This window comes from Heterodontus francisci, chromosome 8 (genome assembly GCF_036365525.1).
Source record: "Heterodontus francisci isolate sHetFra1 chromosome 8, sHetFra1.hap1, whole genome shotgun sequence".
NCBI classification, from domain to species: domain Eukaryota; kingdom Metazoa; phylum Chordata; class Chondrichthyes; order Heterodontiformes; family Heterodontidae; genus Heterodontus; species Heterodontus francisci.
In genome coordinates, this window is record NC_090378.1 from 64,944,927 (window position 1) to 64,966,476 (window position 21,550).

Below are 21,550 nucleotides of genomic sequence, written 5' to 3' on the forward strand. Positions count from 1 at the left end.
ACTTTCTCAAGGGCAATTAGGAATGGGTAATAAATGCTGGCCTGGCCAGCGACGCCCACATCCCACGAATGAATTTTTAAAAAGCTGTTTATTAGTGGAGGTGTTCAAAGTGTAGCAGAGATGATGATAAGTCTATGTAAATCATTAATTAAACCACAGTTTAATTTTGACCTCAATAGCAGCAACGTCTACAACAGTAATTCTGTGCTGTTCTACTTCCAGGATTAAGCCTTAATAGATAGTAGCATAGCTCACAGACATTGCTATAGTGTAAAAGCGCTATAGCCAACCCATGCTCCCATCTAACAAAGCTCTACACTGAAAGTGGAGCTTCACAAAATTACCTCTTATAAGCCTTCCTTGAGGATTTTAAAGAACTAGTTTGTCATGTTTTTTCATCTTAAAAACATAAAAAAGCTTGGAATGAGAAAAGGCTAATCAGTTTGCTCCTTATACAAACCATATGCGAGCTGCCTTGTCACTGTCACTACCTCACTTATTTAATCTCCTGAGGGAAAGCTCTGCCAAATCAGTCCATGTCTTTCAATGACAGCCAAGAAAGGCTGTACAATATTTATTTATACTTATGCATCCATGATTCAAACCTGTGCAGTTGTTTTCTGCACAGGACACTTTCATCATCTCAGCAACACAGGAACCACTGGCGGAATTCTCGTCTGGGCAGAGTTGTGCCCAGGCAGGACTTCTGCCTGAATTTATGAAGCCCCACTAACCCTGAACCATTTCCCTGGGTCCAGGCTGATCAATGATGTTTGGTGGGCCCCCTGCAGGGTTACTGTAGCCAAGAGGGAGCACACTAGTGCAAAATGCAGACTATCAAAGTGCAGGGTGGAGCCAGCAAGGGACCCTAAGAAGCAGAAATGTCACCCAAAGAATGCAGGTAATTTCCTACTGAAATCCTTGGTTGACCGCTATATGTTGGAGGTCGAACAGGAGGGACAACAGGGTGGCACAAGGCCCTCTCCCTCCACAGGAGCAACTCAAGGCATTTACCACCATTTCCTGGGGCTGACTGAAGCCCTCCTGTGGCTTCCTGAGGAAGCAATGATAACACAGGTGAATGGGAGGGAAATCCACTAGGGAACTGCACCCAGTCCCCCATCCACCCTTTCCACCATTTGCCTGAGGTAAAAAGGGTAGGAATGGCCAATGGCAGTCACAGCAAAGGCCTAGAGATGGAACTGGAGGGTGGGTAGTAAGACAGCGATGGGCCTCACTGCCCACATTTTCCTTCATTCCTCATCACAATCCTGCTAGATTTTGGGTGCAGAATTCCAGCCATTATGTACCAGCGCATTTGATCATCTCAGCCTATACTTGCCCATATAACCACCATTCCCATTGCTAACTTAGAAAGTTATCAAGCTCTCGTCTGAGGCAGGTGATCACAGCATAATTTTTCCTGAGAGTCTGTCCACATATCCAGTACAACAACAACTTGCTTTTACATCGTGCCTTTAGCAGAATAAAGCCTCCTAAGGCACCTGACAGGAGGATTCTCAGACAAAATTTGACATTAAGCCACATAAGGAGATATTTGGGCAGGTTATCAAAGAGGTAGATTTTAAGTAGCATTTAAGGAGGAGACCAAAAGTTTCGGGAGGGAATTCCAGAGCATAGGGCCTAGACAGCTGAAGACATGGCTGCGAATAGTGGAGCGATTAAAATCAGGATATGCAAGAGGCCAGAAATAAAGGAAAGCAGAAAGATTGGAGGATTGGGGAAGGTTACAGTAAGAGGGAGGGGCAAGAACATGAAAGAATCTGAAAACAAAGATGAGGGGCTGAATTTTACCTTGGGCGGACAGGAATTTGCCACCAATGTGAAAGTCGGTGGCGAACCCACTTCCGCCTAGCCCGGGGATCCATCCCGTATTTTACAGGTCCCCGGGCTTCAATTGTCCCGAGTCGGGACTTCCACCCACTTGAGGGAGGAGGTCCCGCCTCACTGAGCTGCCGGCCAATCAGCGGGCTGGCAGCTCTTAGTCCCAGCAGCGCCACTAGGAATGGTGACCACTGCTGGGACTGCAGCCCTGCCGATGCCATGGACCCTGGAGAGTTAGTGAGTTTGGCATGCCTCACCAGGGGATCGGTCCTTCCCTGGTGAGGTTAGAGTGGTAGTTTGGGAGGAGGGGAGTGTCTTGGGTCCCATGGGTGGGTTGGGAGGCAGGGGCGGCCCTCAATTGGGCACCCTGTGCCCAACTGCCATGCCCACACCCGCCTCTCCCGCCTCCGGGGCGCGGAAAGGCCAGCAGCTATCATTGGGACGGCCTTTCACGTCCCCAGTACACCAGCTTGCCATGGGTAAAATACCCGTGGAGGTGGGCTTGGGCCCTTAAGTGGCTGTTAAGTGGCCACTTAAGGGCCTTGATTGACCTCGGGCAGGCGGGCCTTTCCCTCCCGCCCCCACGCCCGACCAGAGGCAGGAGCGGGGCGGATAGGCCTCCCGGAGCCTCCCGCTCAGTTTTACGCTGCCCCCACGCCACCAACTGACCCGTTGGGGTGGTGTAAAATTCATCCCGAGGATTTTAAAATCAAGGCAGTTCTGGACTATGTATTGAGGAAAAAAGAATACTCCTACTTGTGCACTGTTGATTTTATATTTGTACTGTTGATCCTTGTACCTAAACACACCTCAGCTCAGTACAATGACCATTCTAAATAGCCATATACACAAATTTCCTGCTTATTCAATCCAGGTTTAAAATTACATCCAGGATTTCGAGCACAGCAGGGAACAGGCTTTTCTCTATTGTTTCATTGTGATTTTTTTAAAAACGATTTCACTGAGGCTTGCATTCTATCTTCTGTTTCTTTGAATGCATTTTTATGAATCACACTGAAATTTTAAAATTATCCATGATTGCAGGTTCTTGAGCATTCTGGGCAGAATTTTCACCCCCGTATAGGGGTGAGCACAGAGGCCATTCCCCGAAGGTGAGATTGGAGTTGTAAGGCCTACCTGCCCACAAATGGTGGGCAGCCATTTCAGCTGAGTTAATGGTCTATTAAGGCCAATTGTCAGAGGCCAAGTGGAGTTTTCCTGTCGGCCTGTGGGGCCCCCCGAATGCCACCTTGTCCCCCTGCACAATGGTGGCTTGGCTGCTGTGGCTGTTTTTTTAATTTTAAAGTTTTAAAAGTTGCTGAGAGGGCCCCTCAAGATGGAGGTGCCCACTCTCTCTCTTACCTGAAATGGCAGGCTGCAGCTGCTTTGGAGCTGGAGGGCCTTCCAGCTTCAAGAGCCCACCCAGCATCCTTAATTGGATGGCGAGCGGCCCTCTGGCCACTAATTGACCAATTCAGGGAAAATCACTGACCTGTGACTGTTCTGTAGTGTCAGGACCCCCATTTGACCCTGAAATAAGATTTTAAGAAATAGGAGCAGGTGTAGGCCATTCAGATCCTTGAGCCTGCTTCACCATTCTATTAAGATCATGGCTTATCTGATTGTGGCCTTAACTCCACTTTTCTAGTGGCCCCCATAACCCTTGACTCCCTTTTAGATCAAAAATCTGTCTAATTCAGACTTGAATGTATTGAATGGTCTAGTCCCCACTGCTGTCTGGGGAAAAGAATTCCAAAGATTAATGACCCTCTGAGAGAAGAAATTCCTCCTTATCTCCCTCTTAAATGGGAGACCCCTTATTTTGAAATTGTGCCTCCAAGTTCTACATTCCCCCACGAGGGGAAACAGCCTCTCAGCATCTTCCCTGTCAAGCACCCTCAAAAGCTTATATGTTTCAATAAAATCACCGATCATTCTTCTAAACTCCAATGAGTATAGGCCCAACCTACTCCACCTTTTCTCATAAGACAGCATCTTCATCCCAGGAATCAGCCCAGTGAGCCTTCTCTGAACTGCATCAAATGCAAGTATATCCCTCCTTGAGAAAGGAGACCAAAACCATACACAGTTCTCTAGGTGCAGTCTCACCAATGCCTGGTATAGTTGTAGCAAGACTTCCCTATTTTTATACTCCATTCCCCTTGCAATAAATACCAACATTCCATTTGCCTTCCTAATTACTTGCTGTACCTGCATGCTAACGTTTTGTGATTCATGTACAAAGACACCCAGATCCCTCTGTACTGCAGCATTATGTTGTCTATCTCCATTTAAATAATATTCTGCATTTCTATTCTTGCCATCAAAGTGGACAACCTCATATTTTCCCACATTATATTCCTGCCAAATTTTTGCCCACTCAGTTAACCTATCTGTATCTCTTTGCAGATACTTCGTGTCCTCCTCACAACTTGCTTTCCTACCTATCTTTGTATTGTCAGCAAATCTGGTTACAATACACGTGGTCCCTTCGTCCTAGTCATTAATATAGATTGTAAATAGTTGAGGACCCAGCACTCATCTCTGTGGCACTCCACTAGTTACAATTTGCCAACCTGAAAATGCCCCATTTATTCCGACTCTCTGTTGCCTGTTAGTTAGCTAATCCTCTATCCATCGTAATATATTACTCCCAATACCATGAGTTCTTATCTTGTGTAGTACCTTTTATGTGGCACCTCATCGAATGCCTTTTGGAAATCCAAATACACTACATCTGCTGGTTCACCTTTATCCACCCTGCTTATATCCACCCTATATCCTAAAAAACTAATTTATCAAACATGATTTCCCTTTCATAAAACCATGTTTGCATTGTGGTTTTCTAAATATCCTGCTACTACTTCTTCATAATGGATTCTAGCATTTTCCCAATGACAGACATTAGGTTAACTGGTCTATAGTTTCTTGCTTTCTGTCTCCCTTCTTTCTTGAATAGGAGTGTTACATTTGCAGTTTTCCAATCCTCTGGGACCTTTCCAGAATCTAGGGAATTTTGGAAGATTACAACCAATAAATCCACTATCTCTGCAGCCACTTCTTTTAAGGCCCTAGGATGCAGACCATCAGGACCAAGAGACATGTCAGCCTTTAATCCCATTTGTTTTCCTAGTACTTTTTTCCTTTTCCCTCTTGAATTTCTGTTATTCTTGGGATGCTTTTTATGTCTTTTATTATGAAGACAGATATAAAATGCTTGTTCAAAGTCTCTGTCATTTCCTTGTTTCCCATTATTAATTTCCAGTCTCATCCTCCAAGGGGCCAATGCTTATTTTAGCTACTCCTTCCCTTTTTATATATTTATCGAAGCTTTTACTGTCTGTTTTTATATTTCTTGCTAGTTTACTCTCATACTTGAATTTCACCCTCTTTTTTAAGCCATTCTTTCCTGGTTTCTAAAAATTTCCCAATCTTCTGGTCTACAGAGCATTATACACCTTTTCTTTCAATTTGATACCATATTTAACTTTTTCAGTTGGCCACGGATGGTACATCTTTCTCATAGAGTCTTTCTTTCTCAATGGAATATTTGTTGAGAGTTACGAAATATCTCCTTAAAAGTCTGCCACTGCTTCTCTGCCATCTTACCTTTTAACCAATTTTCCCAGTCCACTTTAGCCAATTTGGGGCCTGACCCAAAAGGCAAAATCCTGCCCTCCATGGTTAATGTGTATCATAGAAACATAGGAACTAGGAGCATGAGTAGACCATCCGGCCCCTCGAGCCTGGTCCACCATTCAACTAGATCATGGCTGATCTTCTACCTCAATGCCATTTTCCGCACTATCCCCATATCTCTTGATATCCTTAATACCTAGAAATCTATTAATCTCTGTCTTGAACATACTCAATGACTAAGCCTCTACAGCCCTTGGGGGAAGAGAGTTCCAAAAATTCACCACCCTCTGAGTGAAGAAGTTCCTCTTCATCTCAGTCGTAAATGGCTTACCTCTTCTTCTGAGACTGTCCTCTGGTTCTAGACCCTCCTAACCAAGGGAAACATCCTTCCTGTATTTACCCTGTTGAGCCCTGTAAGAATTTTGTATTCTTCGATGCGATCACCTCTCATTCTTCGGAACTCTAGAGAATACATGCCTCTTCTGTACTCAAAACCCCTTGCGATGAAGGCCAACATACCATTTGCCTTCCTAATTGCTTGCTGTACCTGCATGTTAGCTTTCAGTGACTTATGAACAAAGATCCCTTTGGACATCAACACTTCTCAATATCTCATCATTTAATAAATACCCTGCAGTTCCACTTTTCCTCCCAAAGTGGATAGCCTCACACTAATCCACATTATATTCCATCTGCCATGTTCTTGCCCAGTCACTTAGCCTGTCTAAATCCCCTTGAAGCCTCTTTGCATCCTCCTCACAACTCACATTCCCATCTAGTTTGTGTCATCAGCAAACTTGAAAATATTACATTTGGTCCCCACATCCAAATCATTGATAGAGATTATGAACAGCTGGGGCCCAAGTACTGATCATTGCGAATTAGATCGCATTCAAACTTTAATTTTCATTCAGAAAGAAGGGGAAAAAAGTGTGAGCTTAGTGCTTTCCTCAGACCCCAGGGGCTGGATTTTAAGAGCCAGCTCAAAAAATGGCGGGCTGCACGCCAAAGAGCCGCCGACATCACCTGCACAGTGGCTCATTTTAATAGCTGGGGCAGCCCGCCCCCACCCCGCTCACCAATCAAGTGGAGGGGATGGGCTATCCGTCACTGGCAATGGTGTCAGCTGCCTGTGCGCATGCACTGGTGCCATTTTTAAAGGGCAGCCAGCCCTGCCAGCATAGTAACGTTTTTAAAGATACATCCCCCAGAAATTTATTTGATAAATTTTGAATGCCCCTTTCCCCACCAATAACAATTGCATTAACTATTTGCCCTCCCCCTCCCAAAACATAACTTTTAAATCTGACCTTTCCCCACCGGCAGACTGCACAAAGTTTAAAGTTCACCACTTCCCACCATCCCTACACCTATTATGTTTATTTGACTCCGTTCCCCCACCACACTGAAAATCTAACTCCTCCCCCCTCCCCACCAGTGTCATGCCGGCTTTCCCCAAATGGGGAATTGAAGACGCGGGAGTGCCGGTCGCCGCACTGAGGATCATGGCAGGCCCAGAAGATTAAAGGTAAGTTTATTTAAATTTATTCATCACGTTCAGTTAAATATTCTAATTCAGTTCCTGTCACCCAGCGACAGGGGGGGCCGCCACAGAGCCTCGCTGCTGCCGGGAGGATCGGGCCGGAACAATCTTCCGCGTCCCCTCTACCACGGAGCCTGACGTTGTGGGCTCAGTTGTTTACACAGATTTCTACTTGTTTACACTAAATTTTATGTTCGGGCATATGCTATTGAGTTTAGCAGGAAATGTCAGTGTAAATTGATACTAGCAAATTGGGCACACGAGTGGGCGTAATTTCTGGTGTAACTTCTCAATTATGCCCCCACAGGAAATTCCACCCCATAATGGAAGTGAATCTGTGCTGGAAAAGATCATGGAAAATCACTTTTACTGCATTATGCCAGTTCTGTATCATTATTGCATGAAACACAAATTTGCTTAGAGGTTTAACAGTGCAGTTTTGTGCGTGTCAAAACACATCAGGACCCACTGTTTATTGTTGCATTGTTGAGGTACATAGAATATATAGTCATTCGGCCCAACAAATCTATACTAGTACACAAATGTTTCCTGGGTTTGCAGCATTCTTACAAACAGTGTAACAATACACCAAAAAACAATGGTCTAATCGCTCCCTTTAGTACTTCAGACAAGTAAGGACCAATTTTACAGCGATCTGAGGAAACTTTTTCAAATTCCCTCCTTCACATATTTTAATCATTGACACCTGTACCTCATGTTACTATACCACTTCCCTCTCTTCCAACTTCCCCCAAATCTGCACTCAGATCCAGTTCAGACAATGGCTAGCTTTCCCCATGGGTATATGACTGTATGCCATCATAATGGAAGTGGAGATTCAGGAGCAGGTTGTCTGGGCAGGGAGAATCGGTTGTAGTATGACAGAGGACAGAAGCCCACCAAATACAGCCCTCCTTAACACATGCATAGGCCATACTGGTCCTACATGGACCTCTCAAGGAGCGAGGCATCCAACCCAACAGCTGTGCTTATCCAAGGTGCCATTGGGCATCTTTGCCAACTTCATTGAAAAGATTTACAAGCCCACTCCATTTCCATGACTGCTTTTGTCTGTGACAATTAAAGTGAGAGGAGCCCTCAACTTTCATGATCCAGCTCCTTCCAGGAGACCACAGGCCACCTGTTCAACAACAGCCAGGGAGTTGTCAGGGTGTGTATTATGCAGTTGACAGAAGCCCTATTCCATAGAACAGCAGAATTACTCCTCATGGGTCTTCTCCCAAGGTAACAGAGGCACACAGCCAGGGTGTTATACAGGACAGCTGGATTCCCCACGTTGCCATGATAACCTGCATGTGACATTGAAGGTGCCATTTAAAGGGGCTCCATTCCCAGGATGTCAATGATGCAAACCAGGCTGTGTGCTCACTCGCCACAGAAAGGGACATTAGAGGGCAGATTCTACGGACGTTTTCATGGACTGATCAACTGCAGCAGCAGCACTTCAGCCTTACCTTCTTTTATGCACCCTACCAAATGACACCAAAGAAGGATCCCAGAAATCCTCACCTATGTGATTAAGTCCATACCTACAGAATGGTCTATTTTCTGACTTCCTGTAAAGTTCATCAATAAAAAGACATGTGCCCAATGTTTTTCAAAGCAAACATTTGTGATACTGCAAGCTAAGGGGGAGGAGCATGAGGATAAGACTATCTGTTAAGGTGTGTGTAGCAATTGTGCTGGGAGAAGTGCAGTAAGAATGTGGGGTTCTGGTAATGTTAGAGTGGAGGAAAGTGTTTTCACGCTCATGTAAAGCTGTTGGTCTGTGCTAGAGGAGTTGTAGGTGCCCTTACCCAGAGTGTACTGTGCAAGGTTTAGTAGTATGAGTATTGCAGCGGAGCGGGCAGAAAGGGAGAGATACTATGTCCTAGTGATGTGTTTTTACTTCATTCTGCATTGTTGCTCAGTCCTGGGCCTGAAGGAGTTGTGCCAGTGTTGCCAAATCCCTGTAGGCTTGGGGATGTTGGTGTTCAGCTTGATAAAGGAGAAACCCAGGAGTGTGAGATTCCAGTCTGGTATCTCTTGGAGCAGAGTTTGGAAGTCTTCATCAGAGAAGGTGGTTGTGCAATTTTTCCTGCTGCCCAGAGCTCAGCTGGCAACTAATTCAGCATGATGATGCTCAAATAGATTGACGCTGTGGGTGAGAGATGATGTCAAGCAATTTGGTAGCAATTGCCAGAAAAAAAAAACATTGGCTGCTTATTGTGCTGTCAAACAGTGTTCTACTGATGTTGCTGGGAGTCTGTAGAGTGCAATTACTTTAATAGCACTCAGCAACATCTACAGTTACTCCAGCCTTGGGCCAAGAATGTTTAAATTAGCTTACACCAGGAAACTTAGGTGCAGCTCCCTCTGTGGGTGAATGGTGTATCTTTCTGGCACAACTACAGCTGACTGACATCAAGGGCTGAATTTTCACACTCCCCCACACCCCTGGAGGTCGAGAATGGAGACAGCTGGGGCCCGAAAATACTGGCGCCAGCAAGGATATCAGTTTCGAGATGGCCATATGGCCATCCCATTGCTGGCAATGTTCACCAGGGCAGGGGGAGGACTGGACAGCGATCCTGCCTGCCTCCTGATAGAGGCCAATGAAAGTCGTTAAACAGCTCATTGAGAGCTTGTTAGAGGGGGAGGTTGAAATATTCACCAGGTGTTAGGGTGGGGGGCATGGAGTACAGATTACATGCACTGTCCGTTGCTGACTAGCTGAAGGGAGGTGGGTACAGAGTGGTGAGCCAGTCAAGGCCACCTTGGCTCCATAAAAGGGTCAGCAGCACAGTGAGAGACAGCCTTAGGAAAGGAGGGGCCCTTGGTGTGCTGCAGGTGGTGGGAAAATTGGGCAGTCAGCGCTTGGGCATTGAAAAGGGTCATCAACTTCCTGGTATCGCGGGGCAAAAGAGTGGGGGCAAGGCTCTCAATCACAATAGGGCGGCCACCTGTCCAAAAGGATTGCTGTGGTTGTCAATGGGGGCATAACTGTCAGATTTTGGGCCGGGTGGCAAGAGGGGCAACACCCTCCATAGGAAGGGCAGAATCCTGAGCAGCAGGTGGTCACAAGAGAAGAAAGAGGGGCAGGAAGACAGTGGAGGCCATACCCTCAACATCGGATCTACCACCGAAGATGGAGCTACCTGGAGATGATCAAGACCCAGTGCGGCAGGAGACTGCAACTCTCCATACAGTTGGTCACAGACATCTGTGATCTCGTCACCAAAGACTTCATAGCACTGATTGCCATGCCCTGCCAGTAGCCGTCAAAAGTCATTGTGGCCTTTAACTTCTTTGCTTCTGGTTCTTTCCAAGGATCAACTGCAGACTTTGGTTGCACCTCACAGATGGTAGCACATCCCTGCACCTCGCAGGTCACTGATACCTTCTTTGCCAGAGCTGGACAGTACATTCATTTTGCAACAGACACGGCCTCGCAGGCACAGAGGGCGGTGGGTTTCAGGACCACTGCTGGATTCCACCAGGTGCAGGGCATCATCAGTTGCCCCCATATGACCATCAAGGCACCCAGTGACTGCCCAATCAGATTCATCAACAGGAAGGCTTCCAATCCCTCAACAATCAACTGATCTGCGACCACAACAGTACATTCATCCATGTGTGCGCTCACTTTCCTGGCAGCTATGTGGATGGATCCTAAGAGACAAGGGACATCCCTTGAAGAGATGGCTCCTCACGCTGCTATAGGAGCCCCAGACAGAGGCATGGAGTTAATACAACCAATGCCGCATGCTCAGTAGGCTAACCATTGAGCAGGCCACTGGACTTCTGAAGATGCAATTCAGGTGCCTAGACCAGTCGAGTGGCACCCTACAAATACCCTCCTGCAAGGGTCTCACTCATTGTGGTGATCTGCTGCGTTCTCCATAACATGGCCCTCCAGAGAGATGTGGATCTTGAGGACGGTGAGACCTTGGAAGGATACAGCCCACTGCGGGAGGAGCAGGAGGTGAGAGAGGAGGAGGAAGTGGAGGTGGAGAGAGATGACGCTGAATAGAAAGGTTCCCCTGATGTACAAAGAGGTGGGCAGGCATGGCTTAGGGCACAAACGGCTGGTGACAATGCCATGAATGTGAGGGATCTCCTAATTCAGGAACATTTCAACTAAGCCCCTGCAACCCAGGTTGAGGGGCATGGTGTGGAAGGGAGTCTCAGATACCTGTGCTAACACATGGATGGAAGACACAGCCTGAAACTTCTAATCACTTACTGCCAATGAAGGAAGTACATCTGCCCAGAAGCTTTGCCCTCACCATGGAGGATCCTGTGCTTTCTTTCACCACCTCATATCACTGTTCCTGTCTTGGCAGCAATAAAAGGAATCCCAGATGTGTGGCTTAAAGTGTCATCATTTATACAGTGCAAAGAGAGGAAAACAGTGGACAGAGACAGTAAGAACACAACCCAATGACCCACTTAATGCTCTGTGCAACACAGTAGCCTCTGCACTCGGCCTCTCCTATACTGTGCTCCCCTTGTGGCCTATGAAGGAGGCTGAGGCAGCCTGCTCAATTTTCTCCACTTGTGGCTGAGTTGCATGTTGCGGTAGTCAGCTTCATGGTGGTGCCCGTAGAGGCATCTCCAGAGGCTGCTGTATCTGCGTCATTGCAGGAGCAGCCTCCATCACTTGGCCCTGCTGCCCAAGACCACTTACAGATGGTTCCTCAGTCAGCGGGGTCAAGGAGGCCGAGGATGATGAGTGCACCCATGAAGGTTGGCACCCTCATCCTCCTTGGTAATATCCTCAGCCTTTGCCGGGTTCTCTGGATGCCTGGAGAAGGACACCAGCTGGAGCACAGCTGGCATCCCCTCCAAAGATCTCTGCACCACCAGTGCCACTGAATGTCCCATGCTGCACAGTATCTCATGCATCTTGTGGACATCAGTGCACAGTTCCTGCACCCACTCCGATTCATACTACATGTGGATCTCCCAGAGGTTGGCCACTCTCTCGATGGAAGAGCTCACATGCTTATAGTCCTGAGCCATTGTGGCACCTGGATGGACTCCTCCATCCTCTGCCTAAGACCCTGATGGCCTCAGGGAGCTCCAACATGCAGGAAGACATCTCCTGCTGCTGTTCAAGGTAGAGCCTCGTTTCTAGTGACTCCTGAGGCCCTGCACCTGTGCCCAGCTGAAGAGGGCTTAGTCTGTCCTCCCTTCGCCGAGGGGAACTGACCACAGCTCCCTCTGCCTCGGGCATCTCCTCTTGCCCACCAGTGACATGATCATCACCCTGTGGCACCCGATCTACACGTGTATGAGCACCCACCAAGGTGAGAGTATCTGCACAGGTGGGCAATGTGCTTGTAAGGTGTGATGGTGCTTCTTCATCTCCATCTTGCTGCTCTGGCCCATGGAGGGAGGGGGAGAGGCAGTGGGTGGGACATCTGCACCTGTGGGAGACACAAGAAGAGATGATGAGAGCTAGCCAAGGAGAGTAAAAACCTCTGCAGTGCTGAGGTTACCCAATGTTACTCAGTGTGCAGCACGTTATCGAACGGGGTGGAGTGTACTGCACACCCTTAATGACCCTTTGCCCTCTGTAATCACAAGCTCCACCAGGAGCTCCGGCATCACCAGGCCTGATTTCCTCCTCTTCCACTATCCTGGCTATCTCCATTGCTGTCTGCTGTATTGGGGTGATGCTGTTGAAGAACAGCACCCCTCTTCCCGTCTGGGCCCTCTCCCGGACATTGTGTGCCTGTTTCTCCTGCAAAGACAAAAAAGAGTGAGATAAGGCACTGTTATCCTCTGTGTGCTGCGCCATCTACCCCTATCCATTATGAGATATGAATCTCAGTGGTGACAGGTCCTCAGCAGCACTATGGCTGTGAGCCATTCTGAGGTAAGTGGCCTGGCCACACACACACACACACACACACACACACACACACACACACACACACACACACACACACACACACACACACACACACACACACACACACACCCCTCCCAAATTCAGGAGTAGCATGCTCCCTGAAGTTCCTCAAGTAATGTGTCTGCTGGAAGGTGCAAACCCTGAGCCCTGTCTGGAGGGTTGGGGGTTGCACTTACCTTGCCAAAACGTATGAAGTTGAACCTTTTATGGCACTGAATCCTGGTTATTCCCGTCTCACTGCTGCTGTCCGTGGCAGTAATCTGCACCCAGGCCTTTTTGGTTTCGGCTCCTTGTGCCACACTCCGTGTAGAGGACCTCCCTCCTCTTCCTCAGAGCCTCCAACATCTGATCCAGATCAGCATTGATGAAGCGAGGGGCAGCCCTGCCCTGGGTGCCAGGCCTCCAGCTCTCCTGTGACATCTCACTTCCCTCTGGTGCTGTGGAAGGCTTTGGCACAATCAGCAGATTTCACCGTTAGGACATCAGCAGCCTCAGTGACGGCTGCTGTGCAGTCTAAATCAGACCCTCACTTCATCTGACCCACCTCTGTTCCCTCCCCCATGGGCTCCAATTGGACAGGGAACCCATCTCCATATCAATTAAGCACTCATCCACACGAAAATCATGACTAATCAGTTTCCCATTGGAGGGAGGTTCGAGACCCGAAAACAATCCCAATCCCTGTTTCCCACCTCCATAGAGAAAATTCAGCCCCAAGAAAGTTCAGGACCAATGAAGACTTTGTTTTCAACAACTGCTAGCCCCCAAATCCTTGGGCTGCATGCTGTACCCAATACCAGCAGTATTCCCTAGCTGGACAAAAACTGGCTATAATGATAAGTGATCATAAAGCTCACACATGAATATGATTAAGATTTAGTTGTCCTCTCAAAAAAGTATGAAAATCCATTACAATATGAGGATTACTTGAAATACATTAGTTTATCCTGATTCTAAATTACTATTTGTGGACTGGCCTCTATATCTAGCATGTATTCTGTGATTCAAAAATTAAGGTGCGCAGAATCTACACATGTGGCTGTAACATATATGCCAAATATAATCTCGGCAGATTTTTTGTGAAGCTTCCAGTTTGAGGGAAAAGTACAGTCCAGTATTAGCAATATGACGTGATAAATGTAGTGTGTGTGAGAGCACCAGTGTAACCACAATACATTGGTAATGAGATTATATATATGCAAAGCATTTCACCAATGTCAAAGGTAATGGTCGAGGACAGAATTATAAAGAAATGCAAGAATGGAGGATAATCCTTGGCTTCATTGAAAAAGATTGTCACTGTAACTTATTCTACTTAATAGCAACGTTTGTAAAATATGTACATTCCTGTGCATTGAAATGTAAAACATATTGGGACTGACATATCCTGAACCTGGTGTCTGGTCTCAGGCTGTTTCATATTTTAATTGACCAATATTTTGTTTTCTTAATTCAAGTATTCAGCATAAACCCACTTCCGCAGTGGCTTTAGTGAATAAATACACCATATGCTGTGATACTAAGCCTTATAGACCAAAACGTTCTAACTTCAAAGTTGTGCTGATTTAGTTGGTCTCACCTGGGCCAACAGTAGAATTGACATCAATGTCCATGGATAAATAGGGTAAGAACCATCCCGGGTTCCCACTCCTGGCGGGGAATTTTATGCTTTCCCCCGCGGTGGGTTTGGAGGTGGGGAGAGCATGTAATTAGGTTGGATGGTGGCAGGGGGGGGGGACCCTGCCACCTTCCCGCCTCTGCTGAAATTAGGTCCGGGGCAGGAAGGCCTCTGAACGGCCTTCCCAGCCCGCCGCCAATTGAGGCCCTTTAAGTGGGCAATTAATGCCCAATTAAGGGCCTCATCCCACTGCCGCAATTAGCCAAGCAGCGGGAGGGCATGACACCGCACAGGAAGCATAGCAAGAGTAACCATGTGGTTTGCTTGCCAGCTCCAGGGGGACAGGGGGAATCTCTTGTTAAAAGGCACAGTGCCTGAAAAAGGGACCCGGCATCGGGAAGGCGGGGGGCTGGCTGAGCCCCCCCACCCCCCCCCCCGTCCTTGCTGCCGACCCCCCTACACCCCGCGAGACCCCTTCCGCCCTGACTTACCTGTGGTCTGGGTCCAACGCTGCTCCTGGCCTTCAGGTGGGTGCTCCACTGGCTGCAGCCAGCGCTTGTGTGGTGGCGCTGCTCAGTTAAAGAGCTGCCGGCCTTTGACTGGCTGGCAGATCTCAGGGCAGGTCTTCCGTTGCCAGGGTCCTTTATCTTGTGGCAGGCCCGCCGCTGTCCAGTTAAGTGCCTAATTGGCACTTGATTCCACAGGCCTCCCACTGAAGGGGCGATGCGGGGTTCTTGGCGTTTTTGCCAAAGGTTGAGACCCCTGTCGCCTGAATAAAATCCCAGCCCTAATTTCTATCTGCTGACCCTGCTGTAAGACCATGCATGTGAATGTCAAACAGGAATAGGATTGAGCTCAGCTGTGATATCAACCATGGAGAATAGTCTGCTTAAACTACACTCACGTGTGAAGTATCCTGTTTGGAGCAGGTGCTGGTATCCCTGGAACTATAATTCAGTATGAGTTAGCACCTTTAGAACAGATGGGAGAAACAGGGGTAAAATACCTGCGAAGTGGGATATTGGAAATGCATAAAATGTAGAACTGCAAATTGCCTTTTAACATTTTCACTTAATATATAGCATATATCAGCTGCCTGATTATACCCTCCACAGCCACCTTATGCAATTACAAATGGGAATCACACTATGCCTCTATTACAAGTTGGAAGACTCGGGCTTCATATCTCAAAATGAGATTAGGACTGCAATGCACTTGGGAAATCAAGTAATAGAAATATAGCAAAAAGGTGTTGATCTCAAGATGAATAGGATCACACAGTTTAACTCAATGGTGCATGCTGGTACATTGCAGCACTCCAGTGGTAAGTGAAGAAAAATTGGAGAATTAGATTAAAGCAGCAGTCTATAATAAGGTATTGTAGAGCATGTGTTTGTAGTGTAACCACAGGCTACTGGATTACTTCTTCAGTTCTTTGCTATTACTATAAGTGATCTGTGCATTAGATAATTGTTTGCAGAATTGGTTTATTATTTCATTGCAGTTTTCATACAAATAGAAGTAACAAGAAGCAGAAAAAGCATATACAGGCATGCAGTATGGACGCATAGAATAGGATTTTATCCTGCCCTTGAAGCCGGGAACGGGGGGCGGGGCGCGTTCCCGACATTGCCCTGGCCTCCTGCTATTTTGTCCTGGGTGGGGCCATTTGAAGTCCTTAAGTGGCCAATTAATGGCCATTTAAGGGCAGCCTCCCGTCTCTGCTCCCATTTTGTGGAGGGGCTTGCTGCCATGCCAGGTGACTGGCCGGCCTCCTAGCAGGCTCAGGGGCAGGGGTCCCTCCTTTGGGGGCAATCCATAGCCACCAGAGGGTCCTCCTGATGATGATGGCCGTCCCCCACCTGGCAAGGCCCCTTCCTATCCCCCCCCAACCCGTCGCCGGGGCCTGCCTGACCGATCCCACTTACCTCCGTCCCAGGGTCTCTGCCATCTTTGGCACTGCGGGCCTCCTGCAATATCAGCAGCGGCCACCACTCCTGGCTCTACTGCCGGTACTGCAGAACTGTTGGCCCTCCGATTGGCTGGCAGCTCTGGAGGCTGGAGCTCATCCCTTAAAGGGATGGCGTCCCCGACGGCAGGCAGTTAATTGGCTGTCCACAGTGAAATTGTAACAGGGGTCCGCAGAGGGCCGAGGCAGGGTCTCCCAACACCTTCCATAGTGGCATGTTGCAGAAAAGTCAATTAACATTGGATGGAATAAATGTTGTTACTAGGATTTCAGTAAAGCACAATGGTGAGGATGTGAAATTTACAGATTATGTCTGCTAGAATTATGGAAAATACCCAGCAGTAGAATTATAGGTTTTTGTTCTTCCAAACTTGGAAAGAGTATTTTGAGCTGCAAAGCACTAGATTGAAGTATACTAGTGGTTACATACCTATTGCTAGTTGTGTTGATGGTGGAAGCAATTTGAAGTGATGAATTCAGGATATCTTACATGAAGTATATCGCACAACATTGTTGGCTTCAGTACAATTTTTTGCTACATATTTATAGAAATATGCCAAACAATACACCTACTGACAACACTATGGTCAAAACAGTGTTTTCTGGCATTTTAAATGAGAGGTCACTGCATTATTCAATGATTCTTCAGTACCCATAATAATTATTCCCTGTTGAAATTCCAATAAGAAAATAAATGTAATTGTAAAGCTGAATATTCAAAGGCTATAATAATGAACTCATCCATCTTCTTGTTCAGTAACATTTCACAAGACTTTGATCTTAATAACAGATGAAAACACTGTAGAAAAGTTTATTTTTGGGTGTATAGTGCAGTTTATTACTTACAATATTCAGTATTTGTATTTTATAGAATTCTAGTTCATTTTAAGTGTCAAGTGTAAGTCTGAGTTGGCAAAGGAATTAATACAAGATAACTCCAGTGCAGTATTACTAACTTTAGTTAAGAGCCTCAAATCCAACCAGTACCTTGCTCAAGAGCCACTCACCATGAAGTGAAGGGATACACATCTGTACTTAAAATTCCTCGCACAGTGAGTTCCTGATTTAAATCATACCACTGTGTGTAGTTGTCAAGAGGAGGCCAGACACTTTCCCACAGGAAGAATGCAGGACTAATAAAATTTTATTTAAAAATCTATTTTAATAGGGTGCTTGCTGTATGAAATCTGAGCTTACTCTGCCTCCTAATAATCCCTTACCTTCTTTTGCTGGAGAGCAAGAAAACAAGAGAGAACAGCATTAAGTTCAAGCTTGGTCAACATCTCATATCAGGGCAGACCATGAACAGAGGCCCCGAGGCAAATCGAGCAGCAATGCTGCTAAAGGTAACAGATGAAGAGGAAAGGGGCTGCAAATAGCCCTGGCTGTTTTATGAATACCACTACTCCAACATATAAAAGGTAAACTCTGCTCTGTCTTACATCCCTATAATACACACCTTTGGAGTTCATTATTGCTTTAATGTAAGGTGATGGTGATGTTGATAAATGTAAAATGCCCTATCAATGTACAGTTTGAATCGATTTGACAAGTGTAGGAGTGCACTGTTTTGCAATGTTACTGCAGCAATTCTTGTTGTATAGTGCAATTTAGAATTACAGTTAAATGTTTTTGAGAGTGCAGTTTATAGAGTGCGAACAGAGTAATACGCCTTGGTCATGCAATCAAGTGTGACACTGGTGCAAATCTTGCCATGAACTTGAATGAGCTGAGACTGCTGTAGAAACATACAACAGCGTATTACATTTGACGGTGCATGACATTAGAAGCATGTCATAGCGTAGAATTCTAGTGGCCTCATGCATATGAGGTTACAGCACTATTGCACTGTGTAATATTTGTTTTTTTTCATGCTCCTATTGAATATTTTTGTATGGTTGAAACTCTAAGATGACTGTTGCCGTGCATTCTTGGTGAAATGTACTCTTTGAAAGCTGTACTCTGTACATTATGTTGGTGAAAAGATTTTGTATATTTTATGTTGAAGAAAAAGTTCCGCGAGTTTTTTTGTTTGCAAAAATTGCCAATTATGTTTCTGTCAACAACAATTTCTAATGTAATTGAAATCTGTGATATCTTTGGTTCTGCTGTATTTGTACATTCATGTACATTAAAATTCTTTTGTCATTATTATCAAACAAATATCAATTTAAAGTGTAAGCTCAAAAAATTTGTTCATTGAAATTTTGCATTTACTGGGAAAAAATGATGGGAAGTTCTTCTCTTTTCCCAGTGGGCAAATACAATTTGCCCTGTGACACTTACCCTGGAAGGTCCTGGGTTCAATCTCTGGTATGTGTTGAGATACAGCTCTAAAGATGACTTTCATTCTCTGGATTAGGGGATGGAAAAACCTGGAGGGCCCACTCTGCCTGTACATGGATATTGGGTGAGGGCAGAATCAGGTTCAATGGTCATACCCCTCTAGGAGAATAAATCACTGTTGAGGCATACATATGAAGAAAGACCACTTGGGTGAGGTATCAAAGCTGTTGGCACCTGTGGACACTAACATAAGAAAAGAAAGGAAGAACAACAGCAATTAACACTATAATCAAAAGGTATCAGCAACTTTAATAGAAGGTACGGCCTATAACAACAACTTGCATTTATAGAATATCTTTAACATAGAAGAAAGATCCCATTGTATTCACAGAAATGCAAGGAAAAATGGTCACTATACCCAGGAAGAAGATAATAAATGGAGGATCAAACATTTGTCATTGAGGCAATAAAAGCAAAATGCTGCAGATGCTAGAAATCTGAAATAAAAAAACAAAGTGCTGGAAATACTCAGCAAGTCTGGCAGTATATGTGAAGAGAAAAACACAGATCTGAAAGGTTAACTCCATTTTTCTCTCCACAGGTGCTGCCAGACCTGCTGAGTTTGTCATTGAGGTGTGTTTTTAAAAAGGGTCTTTAAAAGAAGAGAGATTTAAGATTGAGGCTGAGGTAACTGAAAGCACAGCTACCGGTTGTGGGGCGAAGAGGGGTTACACCTAGGCCAGAATCGGAGGAAAGGAGAGGTCAGGGGAGGAGTAGTTATCTTGATGGAGAATGTTGCAGAAAAACACCAATATTTACCTGCCAGAAACTGTCTAAAATTGGACTATATTAATTTAGTTCCCTCCTGCCCAAGTGTATGGAAAAACTATGCAACCTATAGGGTCAATGATTCAATAGCTGTTTTGTGCTGACTTGTCTGCAGGCAGGGCATCAGTAGAGATGCTGCAGTTGGCTACTGCACTTCTGGGGTAGGGAAAAAGTGAAAAAGTGTCCACTCTTCTGAGTCTGTGCTGTCAGGAGAGGATGGGAAAAGATTCTTTGGAATGGTTTGAGCCTGAATAGCATCCTAATGTTCAGCAAATATTTATTTTCATAGTCTTGATTATATGTTCATGGTATGTCTTGAATGAGACCCTCTCTCCCGGAAGCATTCACATTGAGTGTGCAATTAAACAGGCACTGGTAATCTTCAGTTAGTTTATTCGAGTCACAGGGCTGAATTTTGCAGGAAAGCCATAGGTCCCGCTGCCGGTGCTGTATTATCTGTGCTTAGATCAATACAAACTCAGTTGAAGAGTCAGCATAGACGTTGTCCTTGGTGTTTTATTGAGACTGTTCTTACATGTGCTCCTGGCTGGGCATCATGGCAGCACCTCGTGGGTGATTACATCACTTCTGGTCATGGCATGTACATATGCATAAACATGTATTCAAATAGCTTCGCTTACTTCCACTATCACAACATCTTCCCTTGAATAGAGGATTAATTCAGTTTAACACTGCTATGTATACAAATAGGTATTTCTTATGTGATAGAAAAATAGTATATGTTACATACTGCTAGTGTATTATTCTAGCATATATAATTTGCAAATTCTTATCATACTACACCTTTTAATTTACCACATTCTCCAATATTAGTAACACTAAATGCCTATAGCTATCACTGCAATGTGTCCTTACATCTAAGCAACTATAAACACTGATTAACATAGAACTTTACAACCTATAACAACAACACTTAAAATTACTACTCTCCAAGATGCTAACTACATCTCATATTCTTGGAAATGTGATGGTCGGTGGCTGACTCGACCAGACCTGGTAACAGCTACGTGTGGGTGTGATTTTAAGCTGTCTGTTTTCTCGGCCTGAGGTTTGGGTTTGGAATGGCTGTCTTCAGGTGTCAGTATGCTAGGTTTGGTACTTGTCATCCCTTCGTCAGCAAAGCGCACGCGTTCACGTGTAAGCAATGCTTTGGATTGCCCGGTGCATGGCTGACAAAACGTTCTCTGAGGTGAGACCTATTTCTTCTTAGTATATTTCCATTCGGTGTCATCACTTCATAGGATCGTGGTTCCCTGCAAACCTTTGACACTTCTGCCAGGATCCGCATTTGTTCCTGTGAGGGTAAGACTCTCACTTTCTGACCAACATGGAGTGGAGGTAGTTCTGCATCGGCATGTTTATCATGAGTGTCCTTAATCCTGTTCTGTCTTTGTTGCAGTTAGTCCATGCTGGAAGATAACTTCAAGAGATGATGGCTTGGAAGAGTGTTCCTCACTGGCCAACTGAACAGGATTTTGGCTGGGAACAGCAACTCGAAATCCAATAGACTTGCATGAAGGTGTAACTTAGTAATCAGGATGTCTTGTCCAGTTTCTATGTATTTCCTGATCAGAGATTTCACTGTTCTGACTATGTGCTCCACCAGTCTGTTGGAGCGAGGATACCAGGGAGATGATGTGATGTGATTGACAGACCATTTCTCGCACACGGCTTGGAAGAGTTTTCAACTGTACTGTGGACCGTTGTCCGATACGACTTCCATCAGGGCACCAAAAGGGCTGAAAATGGCATTTACAGTGCTGGCCACTGCTGCACTTGACGTGTCCCTGAGCCTTTGAACAATCGGATACTTGGAATGGTAATCAGTTACAAGTAAGTAGTCCTCCTTGTCGACAGTGAACAGGTCCATCACCAGCTTGG

General features: G+C 45.7%; 1 protein-coding gene across 1 annotated transcript in view; it reads left to right on the top strand.

The window, feature by feature from the left end:
- Window positions 1-18,622, top strand: part of negr1 (neuronal growth regulator 1) — a 751,054-nt gene extending 732,432 nt beyond the window's left edge. The window contains exon 8 of the transcript XR_010975514.1: window positions 17,703-18,622. The gene's annotated coding sequence lies outside the window, so the exon portion shown is untranslated. The remainder of the gene's footprint in view (window positions 1-17,702) is intronic.
- Window positions 18,623-21,550: the final 2,928 nt, after the last annotated feature.